Source organism: Macrotis lagotis, chromosome 7 (genome assembly GCF_037893015.1).
Source record: "Macrotis lagotis isolate mMagLag1 chromosome 7, bilby.v1.9.chrom.fasta, whole genome shotgun sequence".
Taxonomy (NCBI): domain Eukaryota; kingdom Metazoa; phylum Chordata; class Mammalia; order Peramelemorphia; family Peramelidae; genus Macrotis; species Macrotis lagotis.
In genome coordinates, this window is record NC_133664.1 from 143,059,754 (window position 1) to 143,079,589 (window position 19,836).

General features: G+C 35.8%; 1 long non-coding RNA gene across 2 annotated transcripts in view; it reads right to left on the reverse strand.

Annotated features, from left to right (window-relative positions):
• The window catches only part of LOC141493858 (uncharacterized), a 304,223-nt gene that overhangs the window by 171,922 nt on the left and 112,465 nt on the right, over positions 1–19,836 (reverse strand). Inside the window, exon 6 of one of the 2 annotated variants that reach the window (XR_012470341.1) lies at positions 10,279–10,397. The exons of the other annotated variant lie outside the window; for it this stretch is intronic. This is a non-coding gene — a long non-coding RNA (uncharacterized LOC141493858). Of the gene's footprint in view, positions 1–10,278; positions 10,398–19,836 lie in introns of those variants that run through there. 2 annotated transcript variants of the gene reach the window in all.

Below are 19,836 nucleotides of genomic sequence, written 5' to 3' on the forward strand. Positions count from 1 at the left end.
TCAGTTGTTTTTCCAATGAGGTATTATACATGTTCTTCAATTTTTTTCATTTTTTTATTTTGCTTGATTCTTAATGTTTCATAGATTCATTAGCCTCTACTTGCCCCAGTCTATTGTTCAATGAATTATTTTCTTCAATTAACTTTTGCATCACCTTTTCCATTTGGTAAATTTTATTTTTAAAGGAACTATTATCTTTTTTCATTTGTTTTTATAAAGGATGTGTTTTCTTCCATTAATTTTTGGGCTTCCTTTTGTAAGATGTTGAATTTCTCTTGCATTTGTTTTTCTACTTGATTTTTAAAAACTGTTTTGAGCTCTTCCAAGAAGTTTTTTTGAACTGGAGACCAATTCATATTCTGTTCTGCAACTTCATATATAGTGCTTTTTTTCTGCCATCCTCTTCTGAGATATTTTGCTCATCCTCATCTCCAAGATATCTTTCTATAATCTTGCCTTATTTCTGACTTCTCTTACTCATTCTGAGTAAATTAAGTAAGCTGTCCCAAGCTTCTTACATTGTGGGAGGAGCCTGTTTTTTGCATTTTCCTCTTTTAGAACCCTATAGATTTATTCACTGAACTGGGTTATCCATGCAGTCAGAATTCAGAATGCCAGCAACTTACTCATTGGGCTGAAGTCTTCCCAAGGAGAACACTAACAGCTTGCTGCCTGAGCTGGGGCATCCCATCCAGTCATACTAAATGAATGAGGGTCTGGGATACCTGTGTCAGAACTCTCCTTGATGGCCTGCTGTGCCATTGTCCTGGCTCCAGGGTTCTCCTCTACAGATCTCTCTTTTAACTGAGAACCTCTGGTTTGTCCCCCACCACTTTCCCCTGCCCTTAAGTTGGGTTTCAGTTCCATGTCCTAGACACAATCCTGTTCTACCCTAGGCAAATCTTTTAGAAAAATGCTCCATTCTGTTCTTTTGTGAGTTCTATCACACCAAAATCTGTTTAGAGGCTTAATTAATGTGGTCCTGAAGGAAACCTGGAAGAGTTTAATGAAATCCATGCCTTTTCTCAGCCATCTTGGTTCCATTCTGCCCTCCCCCCCACCCCCAATCCCTGTGGTAAAGCCAGAGAGGTAAAACCACTTGTCCTAAATCATTCAGAAATAACTATCAGTATTAAGATTGGAAACTAGGTCCTCAATTTCAGAATCATCATTCCTTCCTTCACACCATTCATTGTACTTGGAGGCAATCCTTAATTTCAAAGACTGGATTAGCAGAACATAAGATGGAAAAGTTTAAAATTTACCAAACTGGAAAGTCTTCAAATTCAGGTCCAGCAACAGATTGTATGTCTGTCAACTGAACATCAGTCCTAGCTCTGTTTGGAGAGACTCATTATCAGAAAGTTGAGTGTGAAATGATGTTGTAAGTTTATGTGTGTCTGTGTCTGTGTCTGAGTCTGTATATGTGCACATGCATGTGGGAAGGAGAGCTGAGAGGTGGGGAAATGGAGATCCAACTCACAAAGGACATCAATTATATAGATATGAAGCAATCTATACCTATGAAGAGAGTATACATCCAAAAATTATAGAAAATCACACCAAAATCCCTGGTTTGTTGAAATATTGAAATATAGGTGAACTTTTGAACAAGAACATGGTTTTACTCTCTTTGTGTTTTTCAGTTATTCCCCCCCAAAATCTAGGAGAATGTTCTCTAGAGAAAACATTGGTTCTAGTCAAAGAAACAGGGTTCAACCCCTACCTCTGATACTTATGATCTTTTTCTTTTCTCTAATTTTTTCTTGTCATCTCTACAGATAGCTTATAAGCAGGAATTCTGTCTGGCACTTCTATATATACTACCTAATGCACCTGGCAACATAATTAACAATTAAAAACTGAAAATTATAGATCCTGAACTGAGATTTTAAAGAACATGTCATCCAATCCCTCCATATTTACATTTGAGGAAACTGAGGCTCTAGAGAATTAGGTGACATCCCCATAGTTAGTATTGGAGACAGGATATAAATCTAGGACTTCTGATTCCAATTGCCTTGAATTCAAATTCATCATTTTGTTTCATTTTGCTTTGTTTTTCCTCCTCCATTATGGTCAAATCACTGTTCTCTAACTTAATTCCCTGGGTTCTTTTTCTACATATCCTGTTCATATCATAAGCAAGAAAAGACCTCAGTGATCACATAGTCACAGGATCATAGAAGGTGCTAACCTGCCCTTACAGAAATACTTTCCTCACTGGAGAACTTCTTCAATCTTCAGTCGCTACATCCACAAGGTACTTGTAAGTAGCTTGTATAGTCTATATTATTAATATGTTAATATAATCCCTGCATCATTAGTTTTCACAGAAAGCTATCCTTGGGCAGCTTTCTCCTCTCCCTTGCCACCCACCACTGGCATTGCCTCACCTACCTATTAACACCAGACTATATGTAACCAGTCTTTTGACTGATAGGTGTTCTAAAGCATGGACTACAGAATCAGGAGATCTGAATTCAAATCTCAGACTCTAAGAAAGTTAACTTCTCTCAGGCTCAGTTCCCCCATCTATAAAATGAAAATTATAATAACACCCATCTCACAGAAATCATTGTGAGGATTAAATGATGAACCATATATGTATATATATATATATATATATAAAGTGCTTTATAAACCTTAAAGCACTCTATTAATGCTATTATTTTTATTTTTAGCAGCAGTTCAGTAAGCCTAAAACAAGGTATTCATGGAGAATACCTGAACAAATTATGGTGAATAAATGGGAAAGAATATTATTGCACCATGACAAATTTGAGGGATTCAGAAAAACCTTAGAAAACTTGTCTGGAATGATATAGAATGAAGTAAGCAAAACTCAAAGAATAAGGTAAAGTATGACTACAGGGATTAATTATAATGACCCTTCTCAATTCCCAGAAAAGTGATGATAAAATATACCTCCCTCTTCTCAGCAGAGAGATAGGAGACTAAGGATATGCAAAGTGGTCTGTGATTTCAGACCCAGTCAAGGATTGGTAGATTTTGTGTGCAATGCTCCCTTTGATACAAGAGAGAGTCCAAATGGGGTGCGTACTTAAGACAAAATGACTAATGTAAAAAACCAAAGGCAAAAAATAAAATGCTTAAGAACAAAACAAAACAGGTTCACCCTTTTTGGTCTCCTGATGTAATATGTAATGTAATAGCTACATTAAAGGTGACTTTTTCCTCTCCACACTCAGCATATTTGGCAGCCTTAGTCAAAATACCTATTATCACTGATATATTCAAAATGAGCACATGCATCTGGAATGTGTCCTGTGCTCTACTTGAAAATTGGTTAATTTAGGTGGTGACAGCATTATGTTAATGCTAGTACCATGAAGATTACAACTGGACATCTATACCAGATGTGAATCTGTTTAAAAATAATCTAATTGGCATCCACTTGAAACCTATTAGTCCCTGTCTATAAGGGCTATTCCTTGAGACCACATAGCCTTCATATATAATTATATTTTGATAAGGTAATATGCTTTTAAATGGGAAGTTTTGGTACCTCATAAAGGAAAAGAAAGTCTAACAAGCTAGCCTGAAATCCATCCAAACTTGACATTCATAATCATTTCATTTGTCTCAGAATACAGCCAATAATTTAGGACCAAGTTGGGGGAGAAGGAGGAATCATCACTGCTCTTACTAAAGCAAGCAATAAGCTACTGCTGAGAACAGATGATTAATAACAGAAGAGAAGCAGAGATGCTCAATCAATCTCTAGAACTGCTTAATGTAAGCCTGCTCCAAACTGATGGAAATTACATCTGTCAGACACAGTGGACTCAAAAGTGTCTCTCCCTTTTCCCAGATAAGAGATTGGAATTATGTCTTAGTGGAGCATTTAAAAAAGCATGAAAGGTCTAGAAATAGTAGTTGTTAAGATATTTTTACTTGAAAGGTCAAGGGGATGACCATAAGTAGCGACTAGTTCACCTGTGATTATAGTCAAGGTAGGTAACCTACACAATGCTAGAATGCCACCAGGGAAAAAGAAGAACCCCAAAGCCAAAGGTTGCTAACCTTACTAGGTGTCTCCAGCTTACTCATCTGAAGCCTGCGGATGCCTCTGAGAACACCAAAGATCACTGGAGTGTACAAGTCTAGGAATTCAATATGGGCTTTAGATACTTAGGTAACTAATAATTCAGGCTTCTCATTTTACCTTACCTGTTAAAAAGGGTAACTAAGTCACAAAATGAAGTTGATATTTAAAGTGTTGTAAGTCTCAAGTGAGAAAACTACAAATCTTAGAATGCCATGGAAATGTCAACTACTCTTTCTATAATTATTAAAGATGAAAAACAATACTAAAAAATATAAAGCTCCTTTAGAAACAAGCAAATGAAGGCACAGAAAAAAAGGAAAAATAAATTTTTCCCCAAAATTTGATGAGCTTCCATTTTAAATCTTCAAAATTAGTAGGTCAGCATTGATTTTTAATCTTATTTTGTTTTATGGAACTCTGGCAATCTAGAGAAACCTGTGGACCCCTTCTTAAAATGTTCTCAAATGTGTCAAATAAAATAAAAACATGATTACAAAAAAAACCTATAATAATGAAATAAAGATGTAATTTCTTTCCCTTCCAAGTTCACAAACTGCTCTCCCTGCCTTTCTTGACCCCCATGAAATCTATCTATAAATAAGTTCATGGACTGCTGATTAAGAAGCTTTGCTCCAGGCAACTAAAAAGAACAGTGGATATAACACTGACCCTGAAGTCAAAAGTTAAGAAGACCTGAGTTCAGTTCTGGCTTTAGACATATGACACTTGACTATGTGACCTTGGGCAAATCATTTAACCCCAATTGCTTTGGGTGGAGGTGGGGATGGGAAATCCTATGTTCAAAGAGTTCCAAAAAAAAAAGGTCATTTTCAACTGTACTTCCTCTAAAGATTATTCATATTCCCAAAGGTCTTCTATATTCTACTAAGCTGTAAACTCACATGAGTACTACGACCATTCTTTAACAAACCCAAATTTTGTATCTTCTCAATGCACTTTGAATATAATTAAATACATGATAAATAATTATGGTCTGAATAAGAAAATGAACTTAGAACTCAGTCAGGTTTGGAATTGTCTTTAGGTAGCAGATTTCCTACCTGGACCTGCATTCCTGTAGACACAGATCAGAGTTATTTCAGACTTCTGGGAAATGGATTGGGGGAAAATACCAGAACTACAGCATTGGTCCATATTACTACCAGTATGTTGGAGATGCTTAATAGCCATCCATATTTCTCTGTCTGGAGACAGAAAAAAGGAGCTAATTATTGTACATTCTGCAATTACTGAAGAATGTCAAAATATAGGCTCAATGGAGACAGAAAAAAAGAAAATACAGTACCTTTCCAAGAAACTCTCAGGGCCTTGGAAAAAAATAACTTTAGCCTTTGCAATGCCTATTTGCTCATATTTTTGAATACTTCCATAGACTGACTCTTACCTAACTGTAGTCTTTTTTCATATTTCTGCCCTTCACATAGTCTCCATCACAGTTGAAACTAAGCTGTTATTTACTCTGCAGACATGCCATTTATGTCTAGCCTCCATGTCTGCACAATTAACCCATATTCAGAATATACTTGATCCTCCTCTCTAGCTTATCTAATTTCAAGATTTCTTAGTCATATCTTTCTTGATTTCTCATTATTATTCCTACCTCAATAAAATGGGAATAATAAGAGCACCTAACTCCCAAGATTTTTGTGAAGCTAGTGAGGAATAAAATGAGATAATATTTGTTAAGTATGGAGAAACTGAAGCAGGCAAAGATAAGTGACTTGCCCAGGATCACATATCTACTAAGTCACTATGGCTGTATTTGAACTGATATTTTCCTGATTCCAGGTCCACTCCTTTATTTCCTGGCCACCCTACTATCTTAATTTGAAGGTCAATGAAGCTATAGATACAATTAAAATTTAAATTATTGTTAAGTTATTTTTCAGTCATGCCCAATTCTTTGTGAGCAAATTTGGGGTACTCTTAAAAAAGATAATGGAGTGGTTTCCCATTTCCTTCTCTACTTCAAAATGAGAAAATTAAGGCAAATGGGATGAAATTACATACCCAGGGCCTCAAAACTAGTAAACATCTGAGGTCAGATTTGAGCTCCAGAAGATGAGTCTTCCCAATCTGTTCTCTATTCACTTTGCCACCTACCTGACCCAAATTAAAATTATTAAGGACTGATGATTATCTTAAAAAGAAGTTAGAATTACTTTCTAAGCATTTTCTTCCAAGGACCAGTCAAGTGTTTTGGAATGAGGAAATGACTAATTCTCTGAAATTGGTTTGGTCTTTGGGGTAGGTTTCTATTGCTACTTGTTTGGATTTCTGTGCTGGTGCTATTGCAGTTTTAAATCATTTAGATGCTGCAGTATAGACCTATCCCACAAGCAAGAAGAAAATTAAAAAAATAAAACAATGAGTTGGTTGGGTTAAGCTTTGATATCGACTTTGTTGATGAAATGTTTATTCATCTTTTCATGTCTCAGGAAATTACACATTAGAATAGAGATGAACAAGAGAGAGAGATTATTATGAAAACTTAAATCTAAAGAGATAATCAATTCATGGTATCCCATAAGGCAACCAGCTAAGATCCTTGGAACTGGACAAGACAACTTATAGACTAAATACCTGGATTTGAGTCATAATTTTAGTATTTGTGTGACCTCAGACAAATTACTTTTGCTTCTGAGCTTCATTTTCCTGACCTATAGAATGAGGAGGTCTCTTGGCTCCTATCACAATGTTTTTGTATTTCAGCTCTTAGTTCTCCTGAGAAATGTAACATATTTAACTCCAGACTTTGTCTTTTTGCACAAATAATTATAAGAATACTCCAAAAGACTTAGTATTACAGTTGCACTAAAATTTGTGGGACTGAATTTTTTAAAATTATGTTCAAGTCAGTCAAAGTAACTTCATTGTTGGATTTTCATTTTTAACCAACCTAACCAGCTAGCACAGTCATGTCATGCTGTGCAAGAAGTTAACAGCCTTGATCACCCTGATTTACGAATTATTTAGTAGTTTAAAGATAAATTATTTGGCAATGGGACCATTTAGCATAATTTAAGTTCATGTTTATTATATCACTGACTAATAACAATCATAATTTTGGTCCAATTTGCTGGGGATACAATGTTTTCTAACTCCAGATATGACTGAACTTCTTCCCTCACTGCTTAATTAAGGAATGAGTCTTACACAATCAGGTGTAGTCACAAATTATATGTTGCCCATCAGGTTTCAGTCTCAGCTGACATTCTGATATATCAGTCAATAAATGCAGCGTTGACAGACCTGATGGAGAGACCATCATGAGTATCATCATCTATATTTTATTGTTTGTTACAGCCATCTTCTATTTCTGGAAAATACTCCCAGCAGCCTGCAGCATAGCTAAGAGCTAGAGTGGGAAAATATGTTGTTTTCTCATAGCTTACAACCTAACTTGCCCACCAATCATTATGCCATTTAGACATGTTGAAAAATAACAAGAAAATCCTTCGTAGACAGTATCAGGTTTTATTTCAATAACTCTATTTCTGATCTTTTTTTTTTCAAGTTTCTGGAAGACTCATTTAAATTGCTTCCTCTGCAGCATTTTATGACCTTGTAATATTCTCTCCTCATACCAATTTATTTCCTTAAAATTTGAAAGTGGAAATGCCAAATTTCCTGGAACAAATTAATCATTCACACAATCACACATACAATAATATGTATATGTGTCCATGTGTATGTACATATGGATTTGTATTAATGTCATCTGAGTATATAAACCATACACACACACACACACACACACACACACACACACACACACACAGAGCGAGAGAGAGAGAGAGAGAGAGAGAGAGAGAGAGAGAGAGAGAGAGAGAGAAAGACAGACAGAGACAGAGACAGAGAAAGGAAGAATCATAATGGAATAAGGGATAGAATAATGATCAGGAAAACATGACTTAGTTCTAACTCTGACACATGCTAGCTATGTGAACATGGGCAAGTCACTTAACTTTTTAATGCCTGAAGCAATTCTCTAAGACTACAAGTTATAAATTTGCAGAAAAGTTACTAATACACATCACTAGAGAGAGTTCCCATACCTGGAGTTCTCTATTCTGGTGAAATTGTACATATATAGTGCATATAAATATGGATAATGTGTATATATAATATCCAATACAATATAATGCACATATATATTTTATCTTAGTATAAGATTCTTTAGAAAAACGGTGTTTGATGAAGCTTGTAAAATTTTTGTTTCATTTTTTAAAGGACCATTGGACAGTGTCTGGAGTAATTTATGTGAATTTAAGGTCACTATCTTTAATAGACTCAGAAAGTAACAGATATTCTAGAATTTCAAAGGTAGTACATTTTCAGCATCAATGTGAATAGAAGGCAAAAGTCAGTCTCTTATCTTAATTTCTGTATTTTGTGTTTTAGACTACCCCAAAGGGTCAGTGGTAAAGAATTTGGTTCATTTTTTACACTATTCCAAGGACCAGAGGGTGAGCTGAAAATGTCAGATTTCCAAAGAGACTATCTAGTGGCTAGATCCATTAACCTAGTCTTTGCAGTACCATACCAATGTGAGGCATTGTTACAATTATTATCAGGTATTATGGGAGTTTTGTCCAATCGTTTTTCAAGATATTGGCTTTGTGACCTTCATTATACAATTTAATATTTCCATGCTTCAGTTTCTCTATGAGTAAAGTGAAGACAGATAATGGCTGTAATAATTTGGTTTTTCCAAGATTTGAAATTTTATTTAGCTATACAATCAACTTTCAATTATGGTGTTGTATAGAGGGAGCATGGATAATTAACATTTACAGATAATCTGTAAACTTCATTTTAAACAATACAGGTGGGTTCTGACTTGAAAATTTCCCTATCATGTGAAAAGTCAATAGGCTGGATAGTACAGTGACCACAAGAAATCCTCCTGATATTTAGGCAATCAACACTTAACAATTTTTCACCTCTCCTCTTTGTTTTTCTTCCATACTACCACATATTATCATCTGTAACCTCTCCTCAATCACACGCCAAAAGTTATTCATTGCTTCTCATTTTAACTCAGTATTACTCTTGGGCCAATCCTGGGTAAAAATCTATGTGGGTAAGAGTGGCAGGGTATAGGGGATGAAAAGGGGCATCTTTTAACTCAATGCTTGTTCCTATTACTTCTTAAAATAAAAAGGCTTAGGGATATTAACAAGATGTATGATTCTTCTTGAGATATAAAAATATGTGTAGAACTATTAGGCACACTTCTATTCAGACTTGAGATAAGAAAGAAACCTTGACCAAAAGCAATACATTTTGGCACTGAAAGGGAAACAAAGGAATAAATTCCAGAGGATGGGGGTGTGGGGAGTGGAGAGGAAAGAATCATTCTCACCATCATCATTACTATCATCATCATCATCATCATTGTCATCATCATCATTACTGTCATTATCATCATTTTCATCATATGATAGATAAAAAAAAACCTACAGAAAAAAAGCAAATGTCACTTCATCCAGAAGGCATCAAAACTGATAACTTAATGTCCACACCATTGGATTTGTCCAAAGTAACTCAAAGTGGTTTGCTTCTTGATGGAGCCAATGAAATAGCTAAAATCAAAGAATGGAATCAAAACATTATGGTTAAGGTTTGCAAAAATTCAGTCAACAATATGTTGACAAAGAAACAATAAATATATGACCTGAGACATGAAGATTTGTTTGTGGGAAAAGAAGTTAATGATAGCAATTCAGGAATGGGTCATTGCCATCAGAAGGACAATTCCTAAAGTTATTTGTGGGATTTTTACAAAAGATCTATTCCTGAAATTATTACCTGTTGTTTAGAGAAGAATAAATCTTGGGGAACTTGCCTTAAAGATTGCTGTTGACTATGTGTGGAAAAAGTTGTGTTGATAGGGAGTAAAAACTTAACTCCTCCAGAATGCCTAGCAAAACATTACCTGGAGGGTGAGAATCATATGATCTCAAGTTCTCTACCTTTCATGACAAATTCCCATACTACAAATATAGACTTCTTAAATATTCTGAATATTCTGAAAACTCAACTAATAAATTATTTTGGAAATGAGTCATTAACACAGATTGAAATTTAGTCTAAATTATCCAGATATAACAGTGATCCATAAAAAAGATAATAATGTCTTAAGGTTTTGTGGATCAGTATACCTTGGAACTGAGGAAGCATGAGTTAACTCCACACATTTTCATGATAAACTGTTGTGAGCAGACTTGTGGTATAGATCCAGGGCAGTTTAGGTTAATGTTGCCTCCAGATGTATTGACTGGAGGGATCAATTTGGCACCTTTGAAAAAATAAGAGAAGAAAAAGTTTTTGAGACTTTGGAGTGGAGTTCCTGAGATACCAAGAACATCTTCCTAATTGTTTTACCATCCTAGTTATTATCTAGTTTTATCTTCTTGAACTTTTTGATTTCCATGGGAATTGTTTTTATTATAGGACATTTAAATATATATTTTGTTAAATAGATTTCTTATTTGGAATAAATTGTATTTGAATGACAGATTTTGGCAATTGTGAGTTATCACCCTATCCAAGAAGAGATCAAAGCAATATCAGAACAAGAGGAAGTCCTTGTCATCCCTGTTATCCTCTCTGATACTGGAGCTATACTATAAACAATGAGCCTACAGAGAGAGTACTTACATAGTCATATTTTTTTTTCTTCACAACCAAAAGTTATTTTATCTACCTGTAAAAGAGTCCATGAAATATTGAACATAAAATAATAACAAGATACCTACTTTTCCCAAGATTATTTCTATCTGAACTACACTAAGATGAGGCAAATAAAATAATAATACTCCCTTCAAAGTCAAGTCCTTCATCCATGTTGTTGAGAAAGCTAACTTTTTAAATTATTCTTTTCAGTTCTTTTTTAATCATGTCTGACTTTTTATGATACCATTTGGAGTTTTCTTGGCAGAGATACTGGAATGGTTTGCCATTTCCTTCTCCAAGTTTTACAGATGAAGAAATTGAAGCAAACAGAGTTAAGTGACTTGACCAGGCTCACACATCTATTAAATATCTGAAACCCGATTTAAATTCAGGAATCTTCTTGTCTCCAGACCTAGCACTCTTTCCACTGCACTGCCTGGTTGTTTTGCTATAATAAGTCTGTATCTTTGATTCACTTTATAATTGCTGTGTTGCTACCTTGTCATCTTTTTCAATGGAGTTCAAATCCTTGGACAAATCATTGTTCCGTTATTATTCTTTCATGATTAATATTTCATAGATAATTGCACACAAGAGGATAAAATAATTGTCCTTTACAATTAAATGAAAATAGAGAATATAAGCTCATCTTCTAGAGGCTTCCTGAAAATGACTTCATATCAACTCCAATATCAGATAAAGCAACAGAGCTAAATAGCTAGTAAGCATTCAAGACAGGATTCAAACCCAAGTCTACATCAATTAACATCAATTAAAGTAAGACTATGGGCAACATTCATCTAAAGAATACGTGTGGAATGGCTAAGTGGCGGCTAAGTGGCGCAGTGGATAGAGCACTGGCCTTGGAGTCACGAGTACCTGGGTTCAAATCCGACCTCAGACACTTAATAATTATCTAGCCATGTGGCCTTGGGCAAGCCACTTAACCCCATTGCCTTGCAAAAAAAAAAAAAAAAGAATATGTGGCCCAAATCAAAAAAAGACAATTTCACATTTTTGTCCATCCTAGACCAAGGCTACCATTCTAAAACAGTCTTTAGGCAAAGCTGATTAAATATTCTTTCACATGTTATTCTGAATCAGCTTTGTGATATGCTGTAGTACTTTCTAGCATGACCTCTGAAAAATTCCTTGTCACATACTCCTTATAGCTTTTCTTTTAGATTTATGGAATGGTACCATCTAAAATGAGTGCTATGAATTGCATTCTTTACTTCAATGTATTTCTTCAAAGAGCTATCAGGTCCTAATACTTACATGATGGTTGGGCTACCACAATTGATTTCATTCATACTCAGATTCCTGGTAAGGCCCCACATAGCAATTGCTATTGACTTTTTCTATAATCCCTCTATGATTCAAGTCACTTGGTGACATAAGTCCACACTAGTTTCTTCCACATTTATAACAGCCAATATAGAACCAGCCATTTTCAGTACCTCAGGCAAGAGAAATCCATATATTTTAAGGTCTAGAAATAAAAAATGCATTACTTCTCAAAATACTGCCTCAGCTACATTGTCAAATAAATAAAATATTTCACTACCTTTTTCAATAGCTATAGTTTTTTTTTCTTTCAGCTTTTAGAAAACTATGAAAAAAGTTGTAGCATATTTAATAACCACTTCAAATACAACTGAGAGTTGATATTATCTCACAAAAGATAAGAAAACTATGGGTTATTGTGAAATGACCCCTGATAAAGAAGGCTATATTACTATTTATTCTAGGTTTTCTATGTTTTTATCCTACTTAAGTATATTAAATGCCCAGTATAACTATGTAGTTGGTTATACAAAACAAAGCATGATAATCTGGAAAGGATTCTGCGATTGGTGCCTCCTCCTATTCAGAAGTTAGAAAAAAGCCATGAACTATCCATCTAAAGTATAGCCTTCCCTATCATGCACATCATCAGACCCTAAGGGATTGTTCCCAATCAGTCAGCCAATTAGCAAATGTATTAAGTACCGACTATGTGACACTACTAAGTGACTATGTATCTATGTGCTAAGGGCTCTCTGAGGAAATCATCAGTCTATGTTTCAAAAAAATGACACACTCCTCATCCTTTGTCTCCTTGTAACCCCTACCCCTTTGTATCTGGTAGTGCATTTGTTTGTCTATACCGATTAAATCAATAGACCCTTCCGGGGAAGGTAGGTGGTACAGTGGATAGGGCACTGGACCTGTAATTAGGAAGACATGAGTTCAAATCCTACCGCAGACACGTACTAGATGTGACCAGATCGTTTAAGACTATTTGCCTCAGTTTCCTCATCTGTAAAATGAGTTAGAGAAGGAAATGGCACACCACTCCAAATATTTTTGCCAAGACATCCCCCTCCAAAAAAGAGGAATCATGAAGACTTTGCTATGACTGAAAATGTCTAAAAAAACCAATCATAGGCCCTATCCTACTTAGAAAAACATTATTTCTATTATGTATTCTAATTATTGATGTGATTTTCACAACTTTTAATTCAGTTAACAAAAGCATAATAAAAAGAATTAGTGAGAGCTGTGAGGATATGTGCCGAGGTTTTAATAATTACAATTTACAATTTCCAAACTCATTCTCTCTTATCAACCCAGCATGAACTCAATGTTGTGAGTATAGCCAAAGAGCTGGGAAGGCCCCTTGAGCACTCCTTGCAGGGGATACAGGATTTGTACAATCACTTCACTTTGCCCCAGAAATTATACTTGCTATGGTTTCTAAGTCGGTTCTACTCATTAGTATGACTTCTGTCTCTGCAATTGCTGCCTCCAGAGATAACAGGCCCCTCAACTTATCTTGGTGCATTAACTGCCCACACCTGAATCTGCCCAAAAGAGAATTAAAGACATATTTGCACAAATAAATCACTAAAAAGAGCAGTGAGTTGATTCTGTTCCAATTGATATGCTCCTCTCTCCTCCTGTATTCACCTTCAAAATTCCCTGCTTTCCTGGATATCTAATATACTCTCCATCCATCAACTGTACATCTCAAACCAAGAAAGACAAATTTACATAAGATTCTGTCATGAACCACCACTTTCACCTTGATTATTTAGCTTTCATCCCAAGAGAAGAAGAGTCTGTTGGCCAAAGTGCAAATGATGGGGAGTTGAGAAATAAAAAAAACAAACCTATCACTACTGAATAGAAATGGTTGTATACTGCCTTCCACTCTCTTGCCACTCAGGGATTTTTCCAAATCAAAGCCTGTCACAGCCCCACTCAATAAATTCTAGAACCTCCAAAATCAAATGTAAAATCCTCTAAGCCCTTCAGAACCTGGTCCCTTCCTGTCTTTCCAGTCTTCTGATACCTTACTCCCCCTGTACACTTCACTGGTCTATTTGTTTTTCCTTATAGAACACTCTCACCTGTCTCCCTAAATTTCTTTTTGTTTTTAGGGTTTTGCAAGGTAATGGGGTTAAGTGACTTGCCCAAGGTCACACAGCTAGGTAATCATTAAGAGTCTGAGGTCAAACTTGAACTCAGGTCCTCCTGACTTCAGGACCGGTGTTCTATCCAGTGCGCCACTTAGCTGCCCCCTGCCTCGCTAAATTTCAATGGCATTCTCCTATGACTGGAATATTTTTCTGCTTCACCATCAATTCCTAGATTAACTTCTTTTAAGGCTAAAATCAAACCTTATCTTCTTTAGTAGTTCTTCCTTTATCTTCCCCACTGAAAATCTCTTCACTCAAAGATTTTTCTTCATTTGCACTGTATTTATCTTATATGGACATAGTTGTTATTGTTTGTCCTTCATCTTTTGGAGAGAACCAATGACAACATGGGGTGATGGCTTGACTCCTGTGTGCACTGGATTTAAGTGAGGCAGAGTTGCACAAAATCATCAGCCTCACTCTCTCTTCCAGTTATCAAAATACAGTCACAAGACAAGAGTCCAGATGACTGGCAATGGCTTGAGATGCATAGTTCTTCGATGTCTGACCAATAGCAGAGGATAGAACACTGGTCTTGGAGTCAGGAGGAGAGGAATTCAAATCCAACCTCAGTCATTTGACATTTATTTGACCTTGGGTAAGTCACTTAACCCTGATTGCCTTGCATCTAGGACCATCTCCAGTTGTCCTGATTCATATCTGGTCACTGGATCCAGATGGCTCTGAAGGAGAAAATGAGAAAGAGCCCTCATTTCACCAGCACCCCCTCACTCAAATTCATTTCACGTTCCTGTCATGGCATCACCTCCCTGATGTCCTGGCCTTCTTTAAAAATGAAACACAAACATTCCACAGTGCTTGCTTTAGTCTCCTTTGTAGCTACTGGATGTCTCCACTAGGTTATTTATAGTGAACACTCCCTAAATCATTCCTGGGCAAACCCATTCATTGCCTTCAACCTTGTTTAGTCTATCTGCTGAGATATTGACTGGCTGTGGCCACTGTGCAAATTATAGTTTCTTGAAGCTGCAGGTGAGAGTACAGTTATTTCATATTACCTCTGTCATTAGAATGCAAGCTCTTTGGCTGCTGGTTCCTTATTTCTGTCTTTCTTCTCACTTCTAATATTCATTTACAACGTTCCTGGAACATAATAATCACTTAACAGGGGTGGCTAGGTGGCGCAGTGGATAAAGCACAGGCCCTGGAGTCAGGAGTACCTGGGTTCAAATCCAGTCTCAGACACTTAATAATTACCTAGCTGTGTGGCCTTGGGCAAGCCACTTAACCCCATTTGCCTTGCAAAACCTAAAAAAAACCCAATAATAATCACTTAACGAAAGTCTGTTGAGTACCTTGGACAGAGTAGGTACAATGAATTGTTGTTGATTTGTTCACTGAATTACATTACAAGATTGTTGGTAGCTTTGGAAGAGAGCAAGATCAAGGTTCTCTCTAGATAGTGTTACTGCTTGCATCTTCTTATTACCTTATGCCCCAAACACTTTTATGTAAATATTGTATTTATTGTATATTATATAAATATAAAGGGCACTCCCAAATCTATTAAATGGCATTTATTAAATACCTACTCTGTGTTGGACAGTATTGTAGGGACTGAGAATATAAAAATACACATGAAATAGACCCCATCCTAACAGCATTTATATTCTCTTAGGAGAGTCAAATATGTTCATCTACTGTTTAGGTACATACACAATAGATAACAAGTAACTGGAGATATGGGCACTTATCAGCCACAAGGGTCAGGGAAATTTTCATGTAGGGGTACTTGAGCTACCTCTTACAGGAAATTAGGGATAGTAAGAGTTATGAGGAAAGAGTACATTCAGGCCAGAGAGAAGCATCATAAAGGCTCTGACAAGCCTCTAATCAACAAGCATTTATTCAGTACTTACAATATATTAAGTGCCAAGGAAACAAAGACAAAAAATATGCTCTTTACCTTGTAAGAGTTCACTTAAAAATATTTTCCCAATTATATGTAAAAACAATTTTTAATATTCAGTTTTAAAATTTTTTGAGTTCCAAATTCTTTTCCTCCCTCCTATTACTTGTATAACTTCTATAAGTTAAACAAGTACAATCATGCAAAATATATTTCCATATTATGTTGTAAAAGACAGACAAAAAAATTAAAGAAAATGAAAAAAGAGTACGTTTCAATCTGCATTCAGACTCCATCAGTATTATGCCTGAATATGGATAGCATTTTTCATCATGAGTCCTTTATAATTGTCCTGGATCATTATAATGCTGAGAATAGCTAAGTCATTCACAATTGAGCATCACACAAATTTGCTGTTACTGTACATAATGTTTTACTGTTTCTGCTCACTTTACTTTGCATCAGTTCGTGTCTTTCCACATTTTTTTAATCATCCTGCTTGTCAGTTTTTATACTACAATAGTATTTTATTACAATCATATAATATAATTTGCTCAGTCGTTCCCAAGTGATGAAATTCTCTTCAATTTCCAATTATTTGTCATCACAACAAGAACTGCTCTAAGTATTTTTAAACAAATAGTCCCTCCCCCACCACCTGCTTTTTGTATTACTGGATCAAAGGATATGTGTATAAATATAAATATATATAAATATATAATATATATATATATATATATATATATATATACACACACACACACACACACACACACACACACACAGTTTTATAGCCCTTTGGGCAAAATTCTAAGCTGCTTTCCAGAATGGTTGATAAAAACAAGGAGTTCACTTGCAAATATGGGAAGAAACATACAAATGTAAGAAGGGATTGGCACATGGGCAACAATGCCTCTGATGCTACTATCGCTTTTTTTAGAAAATGCTAAAGAACCTGTTTTCAGAAAAATTATATCAAAATAATAATAATAACAATAATGAGCATTTATGTAGTTCTATAAAGCCTGGAAAGCACTTTACAAATATTTTCTCATTTATCCTCACAAGAATCATTGGAGATAAGTGCTATCATTATCCTCATTTTACAAATTAAAATAAAGACTGAGAGCATTTAACTAGTAAGTATGTGAGGCTTAATTTGAACTCAGGTCTTGATTCCAGGTCCAGTGTTCTATTCACATCTATCTGAAATTAGGTGAGATGGCATGTAAAGCAAATGTTTTGGAGAGCCTTTGGGACACGTGTAGACAATCTATAACTGATTTGAATCTACTAACATATGATAAATAGTAGCCTCTTTATAAGTTGCAAAAGATTCTTTTCAAATATTGGTGGCCAACCATAAACTCAGTCAAGAAAGCCTAATTGACTCTCTTTTAGAGAATCTCTGCCCTTGTTTCTTTGCTGATGGTATCCCATTTAAGATACAATGATGGGGGAAGCTAGGTGGCAGTGGATAAAGCACCGGCCCTGGAATCAGGAGTACCTGGGTTCAAATCCAGTCTCAGACACTTAATAATTACCTAGCTGTGTGGCCTTGGGCAAGCCACTTAACCCTGTTTGCCTTGAAAAAAACTAAAAAAAAAAAAAGATACAATGATGAAAAAGAACAAGCTTTGGACCCTCTCCCTTTAAAGGAAATATGGTGATCCAATGAAAAACAGGATTTTAGGGGAAAGGGTAAGATCTAGGCGTGAGATTCTGAATATTAAAAAAAAAAAAAAACAAGCATTCTGGAGGCAACGAGTCTGGGAGTTGTCTCTGTCAGGTTTTTCATCCAGTTCCATTTCAATTCCCCAAGAATAAGAAGTGAGTTTTCTTTTCTAGGCTCAAGAAGAGACAAGCACTCATTTGGTAACAATGCCATATATTTGGGCATGAACTTGGTGGGACCGATGGTAAACAGAACCTGTGCCATATCTGAACTTACTCTCTCCAGAGACCTAGGCGGCAATGTTTATGCCTCTGAGGAATTGGAAGAAAATGTTTGTGCTTTTGTTTTTATGTGATATTCAGAGTAAATTTCCTTTTGCAAAAACTAATTATGTTAAGTGGTTAAAAGAAACAGGGGTATTAGTCATTCATTGGTAGTTAATAATAGAGTGAATTCAAATGTGGGGGGGGGAGAATGTCAGACCAATGATATTAGAGAAGAGAAATCCTAAACTTATGATAGGAACCCCTAGAATTGGGGGTGGGGGAATGTGTCTGGTCTTAGGGAAAGTGAGACAGAGAATATTCAGAGCTGTTCAATGGAAAACAGTTTGGAGGCTCTCAATCTTAGTCCTTTTAAATGTTTAGTGACCAATATGAATTCCTCAGTTTCATCATCTAAATCTTCTACTAAAGGAACAAGGGCATATCTTTGATTATGTACTGATGGTCTCTATAAAAATGTTATTAACAGAAAAAAATGAGACAGAAAAAAGAATCTTCAAAATATCTAAGTTTATCCAATCAGTAGCTGAGTGATTTAGTGGGTAGACTTGGAGTTAGGAAGACATAATTTCAAATCCTGTCTCAGACATTTACTAATTGAATGGTCCTGGACAAATCCTTTAACCTTTCTCAGCCTCAGTTTCCTCATCTGTAAAATGAAGATAATAGGGAGCAGCTAGGTGGCACAGTGGATAGAGCACCAGCCCTGGAGTCAGGAGGACCTGTGTTTAAATCTGACCTGAGACACTTACTAATTACCTAGCTGTGTGGCCTTGGGCAAGCCACTTAACCCTATTGCCTTGCAAAAACTAAAAAAAAAAATGAAGATAACACTAAAAATAATAATAATAATAATAGGATTTGTTGTGATGATTAATTGAAATGATATATGTAAAGGCCTTTGTAAAACTTAAAGCATTCTATAAATGCTAGTCATGGTTCAACACTTTTTATTCATTCATATCATAAACACTGTACTATAGAAGCCAGTATAGCAAAGAGGACAAAAGGAGAGGAGTGCAGATGTCATAGAAGTGCAAACTGCTATTGAGGAGATGTGTCAAAGTGAGGAAAGGGAGCACTGTTGCCTGGAAACCAGTCCCACCTTCTTTACATTCCTATTGTATGAATATGAATATATTTTAAATCTTTTTTTTTCCTTAAGCACCAGCTAGTTTCGTCATCTGATACATAAAGTGGGGAAATTGGATACAGTGGAAAGGCAGTGAAATTGGAGACAGACTCTTGCTACCTTCTAAATACGTGACCTTGAACAAAGTCCTTCTTCTCTAGGTCTCAGATTCCTTGCCTATAAAATGATAGTATTGGTTTAGATGATCTTCCACCTTTGTGATCCTATCCTCTCCAGCCATTGCCTCCTAAAACTACAACAGCCTCAGCAAAATAGAATCCCCAAGAGGAGGATAAATCTCCCCCACCTTGTATTGACTGACTGATCTGAGCAATGCTCTGACAGGAGAGGGAGATATAGAAGACACTTGGGAAGATGGTCTGTACCATCTTTCATCACAACAATGATAAATGGGTGTTCTCTATTATTAGAAGCATTAGGATGCGGTGGTAAAAGTTTTGAATCAAGTAATCCAATATTTACGTGACTACAAATATTTGCCAGACACTATACTACACACTAGGGATACAAAGAAAGACAAAAATAGTTCCCACCCTCAGAGAGCTTACATGCTAATTGAGGAGGCATCATTTAAATAACTAGGTACACACTAGAAGCATATGGGAAAGGAATATTG